General features: G+C 38.4%; 1 protein-coding gene across 3 annotated transcripts in view; it reads right to left on the reverse strand.

Annotated features, from left to right (window-relative positions):
- CNST (consortin, connexin sorting protein) overlaps positions 1–21,703 on the reverse strand; it is a 98,272-nt gene extending 76,569 nt beyond the window's left edge. Inside the window, exons 1-2 of one of the 3 annotated variants that reach the window (XM_015475049.3) lie at positions 21,567–21,703; positions 1,676–1,821 (exon numbers count right to left, since the gene is read on the reverse strand). The gene's annotated coding sequence lies outside the window, so the exon portion shown is untranslated. Of the gene's footprint in view, positions 1–1,675; positions 1,857–21,566 lie in introns of all 3 variants that reach the window. The other 2 variants (XM_005216836.5, XM_005216835.5) reach the window with 2 other exon arrangements.
- Positions 21,704–21,745: the final 42 nt, after the last annotated feature.

The raw sequence follows: 21,745 nt of genomic DNA on the forward strand, positions 1-21,745 counted from the left end.
TCATCGTGGTGAATTATTCTGTGATTTTGGACAAGCTGCTCTGTAGGGATCTTGCATAGGCAGATTTAAGGACCACCTCTTCCAGACTGCTTTAGCTTTTGCCTGGTATCCCTGGTTATATTACCAGTCAAGGCCAATTATTGTATTAATTCTTAACTGAGGAAAGCATTAATATGAACCTCAAACTTCAGAGTTAATAGACTCATGATTACCAACACAAAAAGCAGCAGCCACTTTCCAACAGAGTTATGAAGGGAGAGAAAGAAAAACTCCTCATCTCTTTGCTACTAGGCAGAGACCCCCTTCCCCTAAATCTATCACTGGAGAACTGAGGTCTTCAGGGTCCTGGCTGCATGTGCAGCTCTTGGCTCCAATGCCCTGTTCAGGTTCCTTGGCTTGGACTTAAGGCCCCCTTTTCTGTCCCAGTGTGGCAGTTAAAACCCAAGTCTACTGGATAACTGTCCCTCTTCTGTTGTCCTAAAATAGCTGCTGATTATACGTGATTATTTGATTTGAACCGAGATCTATGTGAATCTGGAATATGCCCTGTTAATTACCATATACTGCCACTTTTTAAACATCTTTCTAGTGCCTAGGCTAGTGCTAGATGCAAAGAAACCACTCAAGAATTGTCTGTTGAATGAACATTCTCCTTCAGTGTGTAAGCTTGGTATTGGGAATCCTGAGAACAAGTAAGTATTTAGCAGATTTTTAATGTGCTTAGTCGCTCAGTTGTGTGCGACTCTTTGTGACCCCATGGATTGCAGCCCGCCAGGCTCCTCTGTCCATGGGGATTCTCCAGGCAAGAATACTGGAGTGGGTTGCCATGCCCTCCTCCAGCGGATCTTCCCAACCCAGGGATCAAATCCAGGTCTCCCACATTGCAGGCAGATTCTTTACCAACTGAGCTACCAGGGAAGCCCAAGTATGAAACAGTGGGTAGATTACAGGATATCATCCAAACTACTGAGTAGAAATAATGTTGGATGGCACTTCCAGCTATGATTTATACTTGAATCACAACATTAAAATGTTTGATGGACTAATTATGAAATTCTAATGATAGCAAGATGCATGATATTGTGATGAATAATTGTTACATTTGTCCTCATTATAGAGACAGAATACTTCCTTGAGAAGAACTTATAGGCTAGTGGAGAGCACAGGTGTATAACGTACATAGTCAGACATAATGAATAAATACTTAACAGAAAAAGAGAAAACAAGGGGAAAAAAGTTAACCAGGGATCTGTAAATTCATAGGATGATAAGTGGACATTTCCTGATAACATCAGTTCAGTTCAGTCACTCAGTCATGTCTGACTCTTTGCGACCCCATGAACTGCAGCATGCCAGGCCTCCCTGTCCATCACCACCTCCTGGAGTTCACTCAAACTCATGTCCATCGAGTCGGTGATGCCATCCAACCATCTCATCCTCTGTCGTCCCCTTCTCCTCCTGCCCCCAATTCTTCCCATCAACTGACTCCAAAAATTGAGGTGGGAACTATTTGTATGTTAAAACAGATGTTATGAAGCATAATTTAAAAAAACATAAAATTCCAAAAAGTATTTAGGTTCAAATACATGCCTTCACAAAATGATTACACTTATTGTGAGGAATAACCATAACAACAGAGTGTGAGAATAAAAGCAAATATTCATACGGTACTTACTCTGTGCCCTGTATATACTGATTCATTTAGCTTCACAACAATCTTCTTAGGTAGTTATTATTAGCACCTCTATTTTATGCGTGAGCAAGCCAAAGCACTGATAAGTACTTATCAGGTCAAACAGCTGTCCAGAGTCTGTGCTGCCTCTGGTGACGACACACAAGGTAGAATCTGAGCTAAGCTGTTGAAGAGGAAAAGCTGGGACAAATTAGGAGGAGGAGGAAAAGAAACTCTAACATAACTTAAAATACATATAATACAAATTTATTCTTTGTCCTTAGAGAAATCCAGTCATAGATGGAGACAGCTTACACTGGATCTATGCTAAAACATTTACAAAGACCTTTTTTTTTTTTTTAAACGAAGTAAACACTGTATTTATTAAAAGATCTAGTGTAGCCTTTTAGGCATCAGGGACTGGTTTCATGGAAGATAATTTTTCTATGGGTGGGGGTGAGGGGGTTGGTTTCAGGATGAATCAAGTACATTTACTGTGCACTGAATTTCTATTATTACATTGTGATACATCATGAAATGATCATACAACTCACCACAATACGAATCAGTGGGAGCCCTGAGCTTGTTTTCCTGCAACTAGACGGTCCCACCTGGGGCTGATGGGAGACAGTGACACCTGAACTGTGTTGCTTATGTCCAGTCTACTCTGTGATTTTGTTTTGGTTGCTGTCCCTGCAGAAAACTCTGCTTCACACAAACAGGATGGTAGAAATATAAGCAGGCTTTTCAGGGCTTTTGTGGAAATCTCAGGATATTCTGCCTTGACTTTGATCTAGAACATGTGAAGATTTGAAGGTAACTTAAACCTACTTTTAAGGCCACCACCTTTGCGATCTCAAGCAGCTGATCCTCTTCTACAATGGACAAAACTGATTCACCTGGCATCCATTCCTTTCCAGCCCAGGGGTCTTTCGTGGTAGGGGAGTAATGCTCAAACTCTTTTGAAAGCTAAGACAGGTGATAATACATCCAGTTGGGAGAAAGAAGGCCCTGGCTCAGTCTCTTTCAAAATCTCTTTAAATGTTCAAAACATCAAAAATTCCAATTGTTCACTCATCGCTCCCATAATTCCAGTCTGGCTTTGAATGCAGCCACTGTATCTGCTGACTTGAACACAGCTGTCGTTCTCCCCTGGAGTGACAGAGTGAGTTCTTTGAGCAGGCTGACTATGTCACACAAGTAATCAAGTTTTGCCACCCATTCTGTGTCACTGAAATATACTGCCAGTGGTGACTGTTCTAAAAGAAATCTCTGGAGTAGCTCTTGTAACTCAAAACCTCTGGCCAGTGATCTTCCTTTATAAAGACACCTCACTTTTGTGTGTAAGAGAAGACGTGTGTGCTCTTGTGTCCATCTCACTGAGCTGTGCTAACAGACGTGAATTAAGGGCATGTACTTAAATGTAATCATTTTATTCACACCCTGCAAAACGTTGTTATGTTCAGGTGACATTTTTCAGCTAACCAGCATTTCTGCATGGATGACACAGTGCATAGGATCACATTCAGAAGCAACCTCTTGGTTACCTGAGTAGTATAACCAGAAAGTTTTAGTCATGGCAGTAGCTCTGTCTGTATATACTGACATGGAATGACCAATTCCATGTATCAACAATTTCCTGATATGTAATCATTCAAAGACTTGAATAGTTCTGCAGCTGTGGTGTTGGCTGGCAACAAAGGTTTATGTAACATATCCTCACGTACATCCTCCTGAAAAATATATGCACAAAAACAAGCATTGTTGCCTTGTTGTCAACCTGGATTGTGTACCACAGTGACTCATTAATCCTCTGATAATTATGACTCAACATCCTCTGCTATTTCATCAGTTTGTCTAGTTATGGTGCCAGCCAAAGGAAGAACACGTGCCGTCTTGTGAGCTGCAGTTTCTTCTAAAAGTTCATGACAAATGTCCTAAGCAGCAAGCAGGATCAACTCTTCACCAACAGGAAAGGGTTTCTTGGCTTCAGTAACGCAGTTAGCCACTAAGAACGATGCTCTTAGTGCAGACACGTTTGATGAAGTGGTGGCCTTCAATAATTGCTTCTGTTCTTCATGTTCACACTTTTTCCTTTGGAAAATCTCCAAAGGCTTGTCCTGTAATGCAGGGTGCTTCGTCTCCATGTGGCAAAGCAGTTGTGAAGGTTTCATGACTTCATTGATAGTCAGTCGCCACGTATTATAAAAAGCAGGCTTGGAGAATGTGAATCACTTGTTGCAATGAACCCATAACTTAAGTAGGACTCTTGGTATTTTCTTTAAAATGCAGCTTTCTTTTTGTTGGCAGTCAGAGTCTTCTGCTGTCTCATCATTGGGTCTTTCCCCCTTTTCAAAGAAGCTCTCCAGCAACATTTGTTTTTCACTCATTTTGGTGAAGGTTATATTGCAGGCTTCCCAAAACTGTGTGAGACATGTGTGCAGTGTGGGAAAAAGAAATGGATGGAAGTGGTATATAAAATAAAGGGTGGACCATACATGGACTGAAATAAGCGTTGGATTCTGACTTAGAGCCTGCTACCAGATGTGGCTTAATTGTCACTTGCCACTAACTCATTGACAGAATTTTGATGGGCCTGCAAACAATTGATTATTATGGTCTCTGCCGTTAACCTCTTTGCTAATGAATCTGTATCTGCAGTCACTTCCCAGCACTAGCATCACTGCCTCAGCTCCACTTCAGATCATCAGGCATTAGATTCTCATAAGGAGTTCACAACCTAGATCCCTCACATGCATATTCACAGTAGGGTTCTCATTCCTATGAGAATCTAATTACAGGAGGTGGAGCTCAGACAGTAACGTGGGCCATGGGATGTGGCTGTAAATACAGATGAAGCTTTTTACTCACCCACTCACCTCCTGCTGTATGGCCTGATTCCTAATAGGGTTGGGGACCCCCATCTAGTGGGTGCTGCCTCAAATTTGCTTACTTATTGCTTTAGGGCTTTTTCACAAGCTATGCCAATGCAAGTATATTATTTCCCAAGGTAGAATCCAAGTGCCTGAAGTAAGAGAATGTATTACTTCTTTTGCAACACTTAACATAGCAAAGCCCAAGGCACATTAACAGGTGCTAAATAATGATTGTTCAATTGAACTAGAACACCAACATCTCTTTTTTACTACCTCTTACCTAAGGAAATAAACTTAGAAAAAATGGTTACATCACTCAATATTTAAACTTTATTTAACAAAAAAGACCCCACAAATATTATCTGGTAGGAAACAGAAATAGAAGGGAAACTCTAAAAGAGCACTTTTGTCATTGAAAGATTAAATATAAGGGCAATTCAGCAAATCTGAAAAAAAAAAAAAGAAGCATGAATTAGAACAAAAAGCAAAGATTCAATTAAATGGGCCCACTCTATTTTCTGATCCAGAAAATTTTGAGTCTGTAATTACAAATCCTTCATTTTATGCTACGTAAATTAAAGGATAAGGTTTAACTATTCAAAGAACATACAGAAGAATTGTTTTAAGTTCCTTTCAAATATAGAGATAAGACAAATGGAACCAGACCAAGGTCAAATTTATTTTAATCTAGAATTTCCTTTTTTTTCAACAACAATTTTACTTGAAAGTTTCATCTTCTCACATTCTTGACTGGATTTCTCCACTAAAGAAAAACATAAAAGACATTTCCATGCTCATTTAAAAGACAAAATGAAACCTAAGAAATAAATGGAATAAAACTGGTTCCAATAAAAATTATGACCACTCTTGCTGAAATTAAGAAAATATATTATTTTACTAATAGGGATCTCCTGAAAATTTAAAAGTAAAAGGCTAATATCATAGAGTAATCTCAGAGGTCCAAGTGAAAGTGGCAATATAGTTTGAGAATTTGAATGATGGGTATAAAATATTGGATGAATTACAGGATATCACCCTGACTACTACTGAGTTTCCTTGGCCCAAAGTTAGTTCAAAGTCAGACCCAGAAGAATGGTCAGAAGGTCTAGAAAGAGAATTAGAATAAGGAGGTAAAAGCAGGAGAGGGAAGAGGCTATGGGGTGGGGGAAGGGGGGGACAACAAAGTCATAATAATAGTGCCAGAGGATTACTGTTTACATTTTTATTTCATAAGAATTGCCAATTGTGAAGATGTTTTAACCACAAAAACATTTGCACCTGAATCATTTTAGTACATGTTCTTTTAGTTACTAAAAGGAAGATGTCCAACTTAGCAATATTTTAAAAAACCTACAACTTTGCAATGATCCATCAACAACAGAGGGTAGGATACCTTCTAAAAAGCTAAGAATTGAATTAAGAGAATTCCCTGGTGGCCACTGGTTAGGACTCCTCGCTCTCATTGCTGAGAGGGCTGGTTCAGTGTGACCAGAGAAAAAAAACAAAACCCAAAATCAATATTTTATGGAAAAAGTGTTATTTTATTTGCTCCATATTAGAACAAGACTTCCAAAGGTTTGCACTCTGGCCCAAGCTTGAATTTTGAAGGCCAAGTTTCCATGGCTCCCAGAAGGCAAAGTTAAAACCCTTTATTAACATCTACCGAGAGCCAACTAAGTATCTAACACCAGGCTCAGTGCAGTGTACACTGCGGGTGGAGCAGGGTGGGGCGGGGTGAAGAGGAGCATAGGACAAAAAGAACTGAGGTGTAATTGTGTCCAAAAGTGTTCTATTTGAGGTGACAAAGCATGTATGAAAGAAAGAAATCACAAGAGAAGGCAATAATAATTGAGAATAAGTCAAAAGAAAAAAGTGATAAAAGCATATGAGAAAAAAATTAGGCTACAAACACTGAAATCTGAATTCTAACCAAGCCCTAAACTTGTTTGAAAAGCCTGAACAAGAAACCCCTCTGAGCCTTAATTTCTTCAGCAATAAAATCATGGGCCCTTTTAATTCTAACTATTTATGCCATTATTCCTCTTGAATGGCTATTAAAAGAAATAATTATGATAGTCCTTATGAACTGACAAATTATTTTTACTTAAAATTAAAAGATGTAAAAACAGAATTATGTGTTTATAACTCCAATACAATTATTAAACCAAAACAAAATTTAAAATTAATACAAGCAATAAAAACACCAATAATATTAACATTAACATTAATTTAATATGATGTATGATGCTGCTCTGCAAAAATTAAATGTTTATTCATAACCTGAATTTGGTATTCACTGTGATAACACAGGTTCCTTCGAGTTCAGCATATCTATTTACCATGAGCACCTTAAGACTCAGCTTTCCCACCAGTTTTCTCTACTGAGAAACCTTTGTTTTTACAACATGCTATAATGTTGCTCCAAAGACGTAACTTATTAATTTTACCAGGTGATTATAAAAAGAAATTTGAGCACTGAAATCCCATAGCAGAAAGTTGTTTTATGGCAGTGTTCATGATGATCTTGAATAAGCTTATGCTATTTTCTTTGGGGAGAAGGAAATGGCAACCCACTCCAGTATTCTTGCCTGGAGAATCCCAGGGACAGAGGAGCTTGGTGGGCTCCCATCTATGGGGTCACAAAGAGTTGGACACAACTGAAGCGACTTAGCAGCAGCAGCAGCAGTAGCAGCAGCATTTGCTTTTATCTTATCATAAAAATGAAAACAGGAAAATTTTTAAATTCTAACAGTTTTTTTCTTTTTGTACTTCTCTATGTTTTATACATTCTCTATGATAAACATGCATTTTTTTTCCAACTGAGCTTTTAAATGATAGCTTTATTGAGATATCACTCACATACCACAGAATTTACACATTTAAAATGTGTAAGTCAACCGTTTTCAGTATAGTCACAAAGTTGTGCACATATGTCACAATAAATTTTGGAACATTTTCATCATTCCAAAAAGAACCTCCTTGCTCCCCAATACCCATGTACCCATTAGTAGTCACTTCCCATTCTCTCAGCTCACCCAGCCAGCTCTAGGCAACCACTGGTCTACTTTCTTTCTCTATGATCAATCCATTCTGAATATTTCATATCAAGAGAGTCATATAATATGTGGTTTTCATAACTATCATCTTTCACTTAGCATAATATTTTCAAGGCATATCCATGTTGTAGCATATTATCAATACTGCATTTCTTTTATTGCCAAATAACATTCCATTATATTGGTTTACCACTTTATCTATTCATCAGTTGATGGATATTTGGGTTGTGTCTACTATCTGGCTATTATGGATAATGTTGCTACAAACATTCCTATATAAGCTTTCGGGTTGTTTTTTAACATCTGTTTTCAGTTCTTTTCAATGTGTACCTAGGAATGGAATTATGAGTCATATGCTAATTTGATGTTTAAGTTACTGAGAAGGCATCCTATTTTTTCCACAGAGGGCGTACCATTTTACACTCTTACCAGCAACATACAAGGCTACAATTTCTTTATCTACAGATATGAAGTAGTATACATAGTTTTGGTTTGCATTTCCCTGACGGCTAATGATGTTGAGCATCTTTCCATGTATTTATTGGTCATTTGTGTCTTTGGAGAAATGTCGATTCACATCCTCTACCCAATTTTTAAGTGGGTTATTATTTACTGAGCTGTAAGTTGTATTATTCCTGTTCTCAGAAAAAAAATTTTTTAAGGCATTGAACATATGCTAATATATGTTTTTTAATCACTAAGAATGTGGCAAGGTTACTATAAATACTGAGAGTTATGAAGAAACTTCCCTCACCCCTGATGTCTTCCTTTGGATTCATCTCTGGGGAGGTAAACTGATTTATCAGTTTGGTAAATTTGGTAATACCTAAGCTTAACTGTCTCAGCCACCTTTCTCTCTTGAGTGACCCTGCCAGCAGAAAATAGACTGCTCTGCTCTGTTGTTCTGGCTGGGTAGGCCTCCCATACAGGAAAAGACAGAGGAAAAAAGATTGAAACAAAGATTAAGAAGGAAAAATTAGACAGATGAACAATAAAGAGAGGCGGGACAGGACAGGCACTACAGTACAAAGACTAGGAGTTGTTAGAGGAAAATGAGTATGATAGGTTGGGTGGATGGGAAAAGTCTAAGAAGTAGCTGGAGGCCTACTGAAGTTGCCTTTTCAACTCACACTGCCCTCTGTTGTTGTTGTTTAGTTGCGAAGTTAGGTCTGACACGTTTGAAACCCCATGGACTGTAGCCTGCCAGGCTTCTCTGAGAGCCTGAGGCTCCTGGACGGCTACAGTCCATGGGGTTGCAGAAGAGTCAGACATGATTAGAGAATAAACAACAACCATTTTCTACTGAAATATAGGCATCGTCACATGCTGTTCAGTTCAAATATAAACTGCTACAATTTATCAGAAAACAATTTCATAACATGTTCCTGATTAGCTCAGTTGGCAAAGAATCCACCTGCAATGCAGGAGACCCAGGTTTGATTCCTGGGTCGGGAAGATCCTCTGGAGAAGGTATAGGCTACCCACCCCAGTATTCTTGGGCTTCCCTTGTGGCTCAGCTGGTAAAGAATCTAACTGCAATGTGGGAGACCTGGGTTTGATTCCTGGGTTGGGAAGATCCCCTGGAGAAGGGAAAGGCTACCCACTCCAGTATTATGGCCTAAAGAATTCCATAGACTGTAAGTCACAAAGAGTCAGACACGACTGAACGACTTTCACTTTCAGGGGAATGATTAAATAAATTAGCTTATACCTTAGATGTTACGCCACCACAAAATGTGCATATTGTGAATCTATAATAAATGTAACTTAAAATCATAAATATGATTTCAATTATGCCTACACACACTCCAGGGACACTGAAAGTACATATATAGAAATGTTCACAGTTCTTGCTGTTGGCTGATGGGAGTACAATTTTTTTTTTATTCTTTTCTGTATTTTGCTGTATTTGTTTTCTGTGTTACTTTCTGTATTTCTAACACACAATATTTTTTCTATTCAAGAAAAACGTTAAAGCATTGAATCAAAGACACAACATTTTTTAATAACTCCTAAGAATGCTACACAGTGAATCCATATATTAATACTGTTCACCTCTTTACAAATAATCCAAATAAATACAAGGTTATCACAAAGTTTAGCAAATTAAAAACAAAACAACCAATTTACTAAGTGCTCTGTGTACTTAACATTGAGAAAGACAGTCACTTTAAAATGCATTATATCATGTAATAAATGTGTTTTTTTTTTTCTCTTGGAAATTGCTTTTATCCACTATCTCAAAGGACTCTCATTGCTTTAAGACCCTATTTTAGAGCAGCAAATAATCACTGGGTATATTTGCCAATAACCTACAGAAACAGGAGTTGCTACAAGGCCAGTTCTCAAGGGCACAAAGTAGAAACCTCTATGGCGGACAGAACACTACAGATCTTAGAAATGAATTCATCTAAACTGTTACATAACTCTTCCCTATTATGTTTACCAAACCCTAGGTCAAAAAGGTTGCATTTAAAATTCTGGAAAAATGAAGAAATAAATTCTACAAAATACTTAGTAAATTAACTGTAAGTTAGACAAAACCAAAAAAGGTTTTCATGTAAATTTCCTTCCTTTTCTTAAAAAATTACCTGTATATATTTGAGATTTGTATTTTTCATCAAATGTTTTGGTGAAAGGGCTCATTTTTATTGCATTTCACACAGTACTTAGTATAATTCTGATCACCTATGGGCTCAGTTCAGTTCATTTGCTCAGTCGTGTCCCACTCTTTGCGACCCCATAACAGCAGGTCGCCAGGCCTCCCTGTCCATCACTAACTCCCAGAGTTTACCCAAACCCATGTCCATTGAGTCGGTGATGCCATCCAACCATCTCATCCTCTGTCGTCCCCTTCTCCTCCTGCCCTCCATCTTTCCCAGCATCAGGGTCTTTTCTAATGAGTCAGCTCTTCGCATCAGGTGGCCAAAGTATTGGAGTTTCAGCTTCAACATCAGTCCTTCCAAGAACACCTGGGACCTATGAGCTCAAACATTAGCCAATGAACTAATAGGAACTAATGCTAGGTTCAAGGTCATTGATGAGCTACCATATTTCAAAACTATTCACCACAGCATATATGGACATTTTAATGTGCAGGTTCAAATGGATATCAGATTAAAATCAACCTATCAATTCAATTAGAATAAAGAACAAAACCATTTTAACAGTATTTTAAAATTATAAACCTAAGCTAGGAGCTCTCCAGTTTACTCTCTAGTCCCCTTTTGAACAAAAGGTAAAAATTTATTAATTTTATCATTTCAGAAGTTATGAAATTTCAAAATGAGTTTAGGCTGATATGTTTACTTTTAATTAAGGTTTTCTCTCATAAGCCAGAGGCAGATTACTGTTCAGAAAACACTATGTTTGAAAAGCAATGATACTCCAATAAAAATTAATTTAAAAATACTAATAAAATTTTAAAAAAGAATACACTATCTTTGTGTTCTACATAGGAAAAACAGTGACTTAACAGATTTATGGAATGCATGTATCTTTGTGTCTCAAAAATCTATAACGACATTATTGTCTGGTCAATTTAGCAACTGTCACCCTAGTCTTAGATTTTACTGCACATCAAAACACTGTATTCATCTCAGGTGAGTCTCCCTGCACATCAAAACACTGTATTCATCTCAGGTGAGTCTACCTATCTCCAACTACCAATATCCCATTGTCTGGTTCTAAATTCCTATTCTTTCTAACTTCAATCTTTACTATCATTACCTCACTACCATTACCCAGTTCAACCATATCAAGAACTCCAGACTCAGGAGTTCCCTTGTGGCCAAGTGATTAGGATTCTAGGCTTTCACTGCCAAGGCCTGGGTTCAGTCCCTACTTGGGGAACTGAGATCCCACAAGTAATGCATCATGGACAAAACGAAAAGAAAAAAAAGAACAAAATTAAATTATTAAAAAACAAAGTGAAAACTCCAGACTCCTGCATTTTCTTTCTTTTTTTTTAAACATTAGTCAGACTCCTGGCATTCTTTCTTTTCAAGCACTGAATTCATGTATCATCTCTAGCTACTTCCTTTGTTATCTTATGCATCTACTGCACTGACCCTATAAACCCCAGGCCTGATCAACCTGACCACCTTCTCTGCTCTTATACCCAGGCGCTGAAGAAAATCATAACTATGCAGATTGGAAACTATAAAAGCAGTATCCTTCCAACATCAGGTGCAGCCTCAATGCTGGCCTGACATTCTTCCCCAATTAGTCCCAGAACCACATTCCCAGAGCGACACTAACCTTCACCACTGGCCTCCAGTCCTCTTCCTATTCCTAGCTCAGCAGTCTCAACTGGGCCACAGGTAAACAGAAGTTACCAGATGTCAGTTGGTAATCAGTTATTTCCCCTTCTTATCTCAGTAGTACAATGTTTCTATCTGCTGTTCAAGGGTAATCTTTCTACTTGTACCCAGTTTCTTACTTTTTTCTACTTCCTCAGGAGCATGCGTATATAATCAACCTATCTGTGAATGCATTCCTCTCACTGGGTAGGGGAGCCTCATAAAATGCAGCTTTCCTTTATCCTGATTCTGAGTTTATGAACAACTCTTTGAACTGCCAGGAAAAATTCAACCACTAAGAATTAATCATCTTTCTGTAAAATGCACAGGTGGTAAACAAATTTTAAAAACAAACAAAGTAACCACAGAACTGTGTAAAGGCATTCAAAATAAAAGGTAAGATATTTGAGGAAGATTTGTTTCTTAAAAATGAATCACTGTGCCTTTTCTTATAAAATAATTTATTAAATTATTTTTGTCATAAATAAAATATTACCAAAAAAATAAAGCATATATATAGGAATGTTTATAAAACTATAGCTGCTTATAAGGATTAGCAATTTATAACCAAGCTCAAATTAATTCTGTGAGTCTTATCCTATTCTGGGTCATGGACCCTTTGAAGAATCTGACAAAAAATGTCTCCTCAGAAAAATACACATAAAAAAAAAATGCACATATACTACCACTAAGTTTTGAGAGTTATTTCAGGTGGCTCACAGACCCCTTGAAGCCTGTTCTTGGACCCAAGGTTAAAAAACTCTGACTGTTTTCAGAGATTGTATTTTATCCATGTCAAATAGGTAGATACTGTTTTCCTCTCCTATAATAAAATATCTAAATAAACATTAATGATATTAATTCTTACCGTGATGTGACACAACGGTGACATGCTAATTTATATCTCCAGCGTACCAAAAGTTACTAGGAAGGCAAGAACGGAGATAGGTGCAAAAGTGAATATGCCTTCTCACTGTCAGCCATTCAAGAGAAATATTTTGATGGAGGTTTGGGGAAAAAAAAAATTCCAGAGTAAGGCAGCTTATTCTAGGTAAGAAATTCTTAGAAACGAATTAAAAAAAACCAGTACAGAGAAAACCTGTCTCAGAGGAAGATAACTTGCAATGCTTTGAAAGACTGCTGATAGAATATGATTTTTCCCCAAGGTATTTTATTTCAGTGGAGAATATTCCCTAAAGGAACACCTATGACAAAAGAGACACTATTATATTTATGCTAGCAGGAATTCCTTGGCAGTCCACCAGTTAGTTAGGCCTGAGTGGTTTAACTACTGAGGGCCCAGGTTCAATCCTTGATTGGGGAACTAAGATCCCACAAGCTGCATGGCACAGCCAAATAAATTATATATATAATAAATACAATATATATGTGTATATATTTCTAGCACTGTCTCATATTAGTGCAAAGTTTCCCTGTGTAATAGAGAAGAACAAATCTGACATCCTATTGGATCTATTTCTTCTTCTTTAACTTTTTGTATTCTATTGTTTTTGCCAGAAGTTTACAATGTTGCCAATAGCCTAAAACATACAGGATAGCCTAATCTCAAGACTCTGATCTCTAAAGGTAAAAACACTTTCCTATTCACATAGGGATAAAAAATAACATCTGTCTGGCTGGAGGTTTATAGGAACACTGTGACTGGCTACCTGGAAAGCTGCAAGAACAAAGGATTTCCATACTGAAAAGTTCCCAGAGACCAACCACAGGCACACTCCTTTCGGTAAAAAGAAGCCTGACCTCTAACTGGAGGAATGGTTCTTTGGGAAACTAGTTCATCACCTTCTCAGTCTGTTGGCTTTCTGAATAAAGTCACTCACTATTCCTTGCCCCAAGAACTCGTTTCCCAAGCAGTATTGCTAACACTTGTACCCAAAGTTTCTTCCTGGCAAGTCCACCAGACATCAAAGGTAGGACAAGAGAGGTCAATGGATTCTGACTGCTAAATTAAAGCTTCTGTTCAACTTTCATTACAGGAAAAAACACTAATTTTTTGAAAAGCCATGTTTTCCTTAAATTAAAATTTAGCTTCCTTCCCCCTTCCCCTCTATGGAGCACAACTACTTCTGTAATAGAGAAGAAAGAGAGGAAAAAAGAAAGGAGTAAAATTTGTTGTACTCCTACCACCCCCCCACCCCCACCCCCACCGCCAACGTTATACTAAACCATGACCTATTCTGACTTTTGAACTTTACATGGAAGACAGAATAGGAGAAAACCAAAAGGTGAAGCTAGGCAGAATAAACTAGAGGAGATATTATTCTGGACATTTTTTTACATACTCCGAAGCACTGGAACAAAATGAAAACTCTCCAGCAAAATATACAGTTTTATGCAAAGTTTTATACAAGTACATGGAAACTGTCATTTTAAGACAGTCTTAGAATATCTGTTTCATCACTGTAGGTAAGTGTTTCTGAAGCAGAATTTTTGCTCATAAGTTTCTGCACACACACATTTACTCTTGGAGGCTGTCAGGGAAGGTAAGCCATACTCTCAAGCATCAAAGACCTGTCATGATTTACTAGGGAATCCCTAGGTTTTCCCCAGGTAAACAGCTGAAAGAGGACAAAAAGGCTGTAGGCATCAAAATCCACAAAATTATAATTAACCAAGAGGGTACCTGATATAATAAAAAATTATCTCCTGAATTAAATAGTTTACTTTAGGTTAATTTGAAATAGATCTTTATCTGGCTAGCAAAAATATGAACTTTGGTTGACATAAGACCTATTAGGTCAATTTTAAACTAGGGTTCAACTGTAAGACTAATAAGACAAACCATTTCATCTTACAAAACATTTAATTATATGATCAAAGAAGTCACACGACATTGCTTCTCATTTTGGCTCTTTACAGTGCTGATGCAATGCTATAGGTATAAACTCTAATTGGAATAACAAAGAACTCCAGAACAATTTTTTTTTTAACTATTGAAGCAAAAGGAACCTAGTGATTACTTTGTAAACTGTTGAAGAAAATAAAGCTTAATGACTGATTTTGGATTAAGAAGTCACAAATGGATACAAAGTCTTTTCCTCAGGAAACTAAACTTTGCAATTTTCTAATCAGCATAGTTTCTACAAAATTCCATCCCTCTTTTAATTTGGGTTGAACATGAGGGAGGAAATCAAGTCTGTTACTTGCTATGAATCCTTCTGAGACCTGACTTAAGAAAACCTTTTCATCCCCACAGTGGAAAAAACAAAAATCTAATCTTCGGTGCTTCATAAGAGGGAAAAAAAAAACTCCATGAGGATTCAATAAATAAAATGCAAATTCACAAAAATAAATCCTTGCTGAAAAATCTTAAAGGAAGATGTTTCAGTTCATTTAATAATTACTTTTAAGATTTATCTGTACAGTGTTAATATCTGCAGAAGAGAGAAACAGTGAACAAGAAAAACAATGCATGCATAAATTAAAAATACAAGTGGTATGCTCTCCAGTATCCAGGAACAACAGCATTCTTTATGTGATTATAAAGTTCACATCTTTTAAGGAAACTATTTACCTAAAAATCTATAACATAAAAGGCTCTTCAAAATGGTTGTTTGCCTTCATTCAAATTACAAAACCATAGCCATCTATTTCACTGGGTTTTCAAGATGTAGCAAACATAGGAAAAAATTTAATTATTTATTCAGGTAGTAGTTTTCTAAAAAAATCAGTATTCTTATAAGAGGATTTAATAGCTACGGCAATTACAAAAAAGCAAGAGAGTTCCAGAAAAATAACTACTTCTGCTTTACTGACTACGCCAAAGCCTTTGACTGTGTGGATCATAACAAACTGGAAATTCTTCAAGAAATGGGAATACCAGACCACCTTACCTGCCTCCTGAGAAATCTGTATGCAGGTCAAGAAGCAACAGTTAGAACTGGACATGGAACAACAGACTGGTTCCAAATCTGGAAAGGAGTATGTCAAGGCTGTATATTGTCACTCTGATTATTTAACTTATACACAGAGTACATCATGCAAAATGCTGGGCTGGATGAAGCACAAGCTGGAATCAAAGTTGCCAGGAGAGATATCAATCTCAGATTTGCAGATGACACACCCTTATGGCAGAAAGCAAAGAACTAAAGAGCCTCTTGATGAGGCTCCAACATTCAGAAAACTAAGATCATGGCATCTGGTCCCATCACTTCATGGCAAATAGATGGGAAAACAGTGACAGACTCTATCTTTTTGGGCTCCCAAATCACTGCAGATGGTGACTGCAGCCATGAAATTAAAAGATGCTTGCTCCTTGGAAGAAAAGTTATGACCAACCTAGATAGCATATTCAAAAGCAGAGACATTACTTTGCCAACAAAGGTCCATCTAGTCAAAGCTATGGTTTTTCCAATAGTCATGGATGGATGTGAGAGTTGGACTATAAAAAAATGCTGAGTGCCAAAGAATTGATGCTTTTGAACTATGTGTTGGAGAAGACTCTTGAGAGTCCCTTGGACTGCTAGGAGATCAGACCAGTCCATCCCAAAGGCAATCAGTCTTGAATATTCACTGGAAGGACTGATGCAAAGCTGAAACTCCAATACTTTGGCCACCTGATGCAAAGAACAGATTCCTTGGAAAAGACCCCGATGCTGGGAAAGATGGAGGGCTGGAGAAGGGGATGACAGAGGATTAGATGGTTGGATGGCACTATCGACTCAATGGACATGAGTTTGAGCAAGCTCCGGGAGTTGGGGATGGACAGGGAAGCCTAGCGTGCTGCAGTCCATAGGGTCACAAAGAGTCAGACACGATTGAGCGACTGAACTGAATCACAAGATACTGTTAATTCCTAAAATCTCTTGTGAAGTTGCCCAGTCCTGTCCGACTCTTCCCGACTCCATCGACTATAGACTGCTAACCTCCTCTCTTCTTGGGAATTTCCAGGCAAGAATACTAGAGTGGGTTGCCATTTCCTTCTCCAGGGGATCTTCCAACCCAGGGATTGCACTGCAGGGAAACTCTTTACCATCTGAGGTACCAGGGAAACCCTTAAAATCTCTTATGTACAGTTAATTAAAATATCAAATGCTCCGATGTTAATAAAAATAACTAAATCTGTCATTTAAAAAAAATTTGTCCTACAGTCAAAGGGAAAAATAATCTTGAACTGTATTTTGACACACACACACTACCTTTCCTCTCCACGTGGCTAATGATGATGAACGGGGTGGGGGTCTGGGGGGAGGCCCTAAGAGATGGCAGGGAGGAGGTCATATAAAGGCAAAAAGTTTCCATCTCCAAATATGGTAAAGAGCAGAATCTGAAAACTGTGACCAAAACAATTTAAGAAATCTCAAGCTATTATAAGATTCAGAACTTTTTAATGATGTATTGCTTTTTTTAAAGATTGTTCAGATATGATTTTTTTTTTACTTTTTATTAAAGAATATTCCAAAAGTTATTTCAAATGCATTTTTAAAAAGTATCCCTTGGTTAAAAGGAAATATAATTTCCCCCCAAAGGAATGATCCATAAATAAAGAGAAGCCTATATTCACAAGAATCTTCAAGGCCCTAAACAAAAGAACACACTCATAAGAGTACTGAGACATAGATTATTGAATGTAGAACTTCTCAATAAAAATATAATCCTCGTAGAGGCCACTTAAATTGAGCTTTTTAAAAAACTTTCAGGACTCTGCTGGTGGTCCAGTGGTTAAGAATCTGCCTGCCAATGCAGGGGATACAGGTTCAGTCCCTGATCCAGGAAGATATCACATGCCATGGGGCAACGAAGCCCATGCACCACAACTAGAGAGTAGCTCCAGCCTGCTGCGTCTAGAGAAAAGCCCATGCAGCAACGAAGACCCAGCACAGCCAAAAATAAAACTGAAAAAAAAAAAAGCAAATTGCCAGACTATCAATTATTCATCCTTAATTGACTAAAGAAAATTAGCTAAGGCTAATTTGTAGGAACAAAACAGTGTATTTCCTCTTATCCAACTAAAATGGTAGCAACGGATAGCCACCTATATTTAAAAACAAATGAAATCCTACATTTTCCTACATAACATGCATGCACCTCTCATGAAACAAGCAACAACCAGTAACTGCTGCTGCTAAGTCCCTTCAGTCGTGTCCGACTCTGTGCGATCCCATAGACGGCAGCCCACCAGGCTCCCCCGTCCCTGGGATTCTCCAGGCAAGAGTACTGGAGTGGGTTGCCATTTCCTTCTCCAGTGCATGAAAGTGAAAAGTGAAATCGAAGTCACTCAGTCGTGTCCGACTCTTAGTGACCCCATGGACTGCAGCCCACCAGGCTCCTCCGCCCATGGGATTTTCCAGGCAAGAGTACTGGAGTGGGGTGCCATTGCCTTCTCCGAACCAGTAACTATCCCTTGCCCAAATCTGTCCCTGATCCTTTAATACTGCACACACTGCCAACACTGTGCTAGGTCTATACTGACTAGATTTTATACAAGGAATTTGTTTACTGATCAGGTACCATAAAAGTTGTGGAGGAGGCAAGTTTCTCACATTAAATTACAATGAATATAATTAATCCTTCAAGAACATTTTGACATTAAGTGTAAATGTAAAACCATTCGGCTAAAATAGTATTTAGGTAAGTTTAACAGAATACAGACATCAGGATAAGAACAATGAAGGATCATAGTAACCCACAGAAGTCTGTGAGCTGCAGTTACCCTTCCAACAGGGCTATCTTTCAGTCCTAACAGCTCTGAACAAGAGGCGTTCCATGTAAATCACCACCTCTGTTGCAAAAACAAGTTAAAACACATTCCTAGTCAATATGTCAGGAGCTTTCTCTAAAAACTGCCATATTTCTTTTATAGCTTACCCAAACCACCATATACATTTGTGTTTTGCTGCTACTCCCAGTGTTTGGGAGTCAAAAAACATACCCTCTTCCTTCCTAATTTTTGCTAAAAAGGTTTTATCTTTCCTTTGATAACACCATCATATAGAGAAGCACATACACAAAAACTCAGCCATACCTGAAACTGCTTCAGAACATGTCTCCAAAAGCAGATAATTCTACCTGTTCACCATAAAGTTCAAACTTCTTGTATGTCTTCAGGTTCTCCCTACTTAATGCCAACAGACTTAGTAGACAAAGACTCATACAGTTCCTTGACACACTGTTGACATGCAGATGTAAATAACTGCAACAATGACACCCCAGGAAATGACTGAGCACTCTATACATCTTATGACCCTCACTAAACAAGCACAGGGCAACCTGTTTATCCTCCTCAGTATTAACACAGTCAACACTAAGAGGAAGAGACCCTCCAGGGCTTTCATCCTGCTTAGAATCATCTCAGTTTGAACATCGTAGCACTTCAGGAAAAGGATTTTTAAATTTGCCTCACAGAATTTACCCCAGACTCTTAGGATAAGAAAACATCTTAAGAATCACACAGAAATCTTATAGGTAACATGCTAGCCAATAAGGAAGGTCTTAGCCACAAGCTAAGACCAGTAGCATCAGAATTCAAATGTAGCATAAATGTAAAATACACACGAAATTTCACAGACTCAGTATGAAAGAATGTAAAATATCTCACTGTTACCTTTTAAAACAGATCACTTGTTGAAATGATATATATAGGATTAAATAAAACATGTTGAAATTAACCCTACCTATTTTTTTGGTAATGTGACTAAAAACCTTTAAATTGCTCGTGTACTAATGCCTTGTATTTCTAGTGGACAGTACTACTGTAGATCCACAGCCTTAATTCTGACAACAAACTTTTACCACCTGGCATTTCCCAATCACAACAGTAACATAAAAGTCAAAAGAAAAGAAGTATTTTGGCTTCTTTATCAGTTAAATTGAGGTAACAATAGAAAAAACTTTAAAATAGTGGAATCACTTTGACTGACACCAAAGAGATATTTTCAAAAAGGCAAAAATAGTACCAGATGCAAAAACTATACTTCTTAAGAAAATAAGATGGGGAATAAACAACCAAGGTTTTTCTAATAAAGTAGGTATAAATGCTGATTATAAGGTTCATCTTTAAAGTAAAATGGACATTTCTTTCATTTCTAGCAACTGGGACCTCAGAAAAATAAAATATGTAATATTCTGTCTCTTGTGTTGTTTAAGCATCTACAACCTCAAACAAACCACTATTAACACTATAAAAGGGGAGATACTTATCATAACCTAATTCTCTTCTCCAAAATCAGAAGAGAATAACACCACTCAAAAGCAAAATTAAAAGTGACATCATTTTCTCCAGGGCTGAATATTATGAAGAAACCAAATTTTAAGAAAAGTATTTTTACCACAATTTTTAAAAGTATATTTTAAAAGTGAGAAATTGAACCACATAGTTCTCTAAGTGAACTATTTCTTCTTTTACTGTAACACATCTTTCTGCTTTGATTTTAACAATATTTAGACCTCCAGAGCTTGCATATTTCTGAATCTACAAAAATATTTTTATAAGGAGAGAGGGGACAGCTGAGTAAAAGGATGGGGGGCAGGTCTGGTGTTCACTCAGGTATTCAGAGGGTGCAAGAATAATAACTTCTGGAGAACTGTCAATGGCAAAATCCCATTTTAAAAAGAATTTTCAAAAATTAAGACCAAAGGGTCCCCTGGGCTCCACAACAGTTGAGAAGATACTTTCTATGCTGTCCTAACAAATTTATAATTGGAAAAGATCACAGTTGGCCACCAATTCCTTCTCCATTTGATATTTACCAGCTGAGTAAACCCTCAGACTTCTATTTGCTAAGTGATACATTCCTTAGAAACCTTTTCCTTGTGCATTTAAAATGCCAAGATCAATTACGCGGCCAGTAAAGTATGCAGAAAGGATGGTGTATATTTTAAAATAGGAAGTTGAATGCCTGCAGCTTCCTGCCTTGGTACAAAGAGTGATGCTGGTAAAGCTCTTGAGTATAATCCTTAAACACTGAAATCACTCTCAAAGAACTGAGGCTTCTAACACTGCCTAAGAGGTTAAAAAGACTGCCAAATTTTCCATTAGGGCATCCTATTTTTAGAGTCTTTGGAATCTCTCTTTTAAATTGCATTCCACAGTAAGATGTGTTGGACTAAGTTTACAAAAGCAACAACATAAGCATTCTAAGACCTTTATGTTTCCAAGCCTAGGAAGAAATGCTAAGCTTTTACATTTTTCTTCTTTAAGTCTTAACTTTACACCTTTAACAACACGCAAATAAAAATAAAACAAAGGTATATATTGGCCCGGAGGGAGGAATGGGAGGCACTAGGAGCTTCTTGACAGCCTAAGTGGTGAGGCGAGGGGGGGAACAGGTATGAAGGAAAATACAAATCACCCGCAGAGGTGGAGACTGTGGGCAACAGAATGAAAAGGAACAGAAGCGCAGAGGAAGCCGCAGGCTCCGCGGGCAGCCGGGCGACGGAGGACCTCTGGCGCGAGTGCCCTAGGGAGGGAGAAATGGGCGCGCGGCGCAGGGAGAGGCCACGGCGGCGAGAGAAAAAGAGGAAAACAGGGGAGCGGAGAAGGGGCGGAGGTGAGGGAACGGGGCTCCACCGCGCCCGGAGGGCAGAGGCGGCGATGCCAGAGGAGGACAGCGCCGGGGAAGGAACGAGGGGGGGGTCCCAATGGCTTTCCCCTCGGCCGCCAGCCGGCCGGTCTCCTGCATCTCGCTCTTCCTCTCCTTACCTAGGAACAGGAGACGCAAGGAGGGCTACCGCCGGGCGCCGAATCTGTTTCCAGCCCCGCTCGCTGACATGGCGGCCGACGAGCTGTCACAGAGGTTGCTCAGGTCTCCCGCCGGTCGGGTGGAGGAGACACCTCTCGCCTTCCCGCCCCGCCTCCTTGTGCTCACCCCTCCCGGCAGG

This window comes from Bos taurus, chromosome 16 (genome assembly GCF_002263795.3).
Source record: "Bos taurus isolate L1 Dominette 01449 registration number 42190680 breed Hereford chromosome 16, ARS-UCD2.0, whole genome shotgun sequence".
NCBI classification, from domain to species: domain Eukaryota; kingdom Metazoa; phylum Chordata; class Mammalia; order Artiodactyla; family Bovidae; genus Bos; species Bos taurus.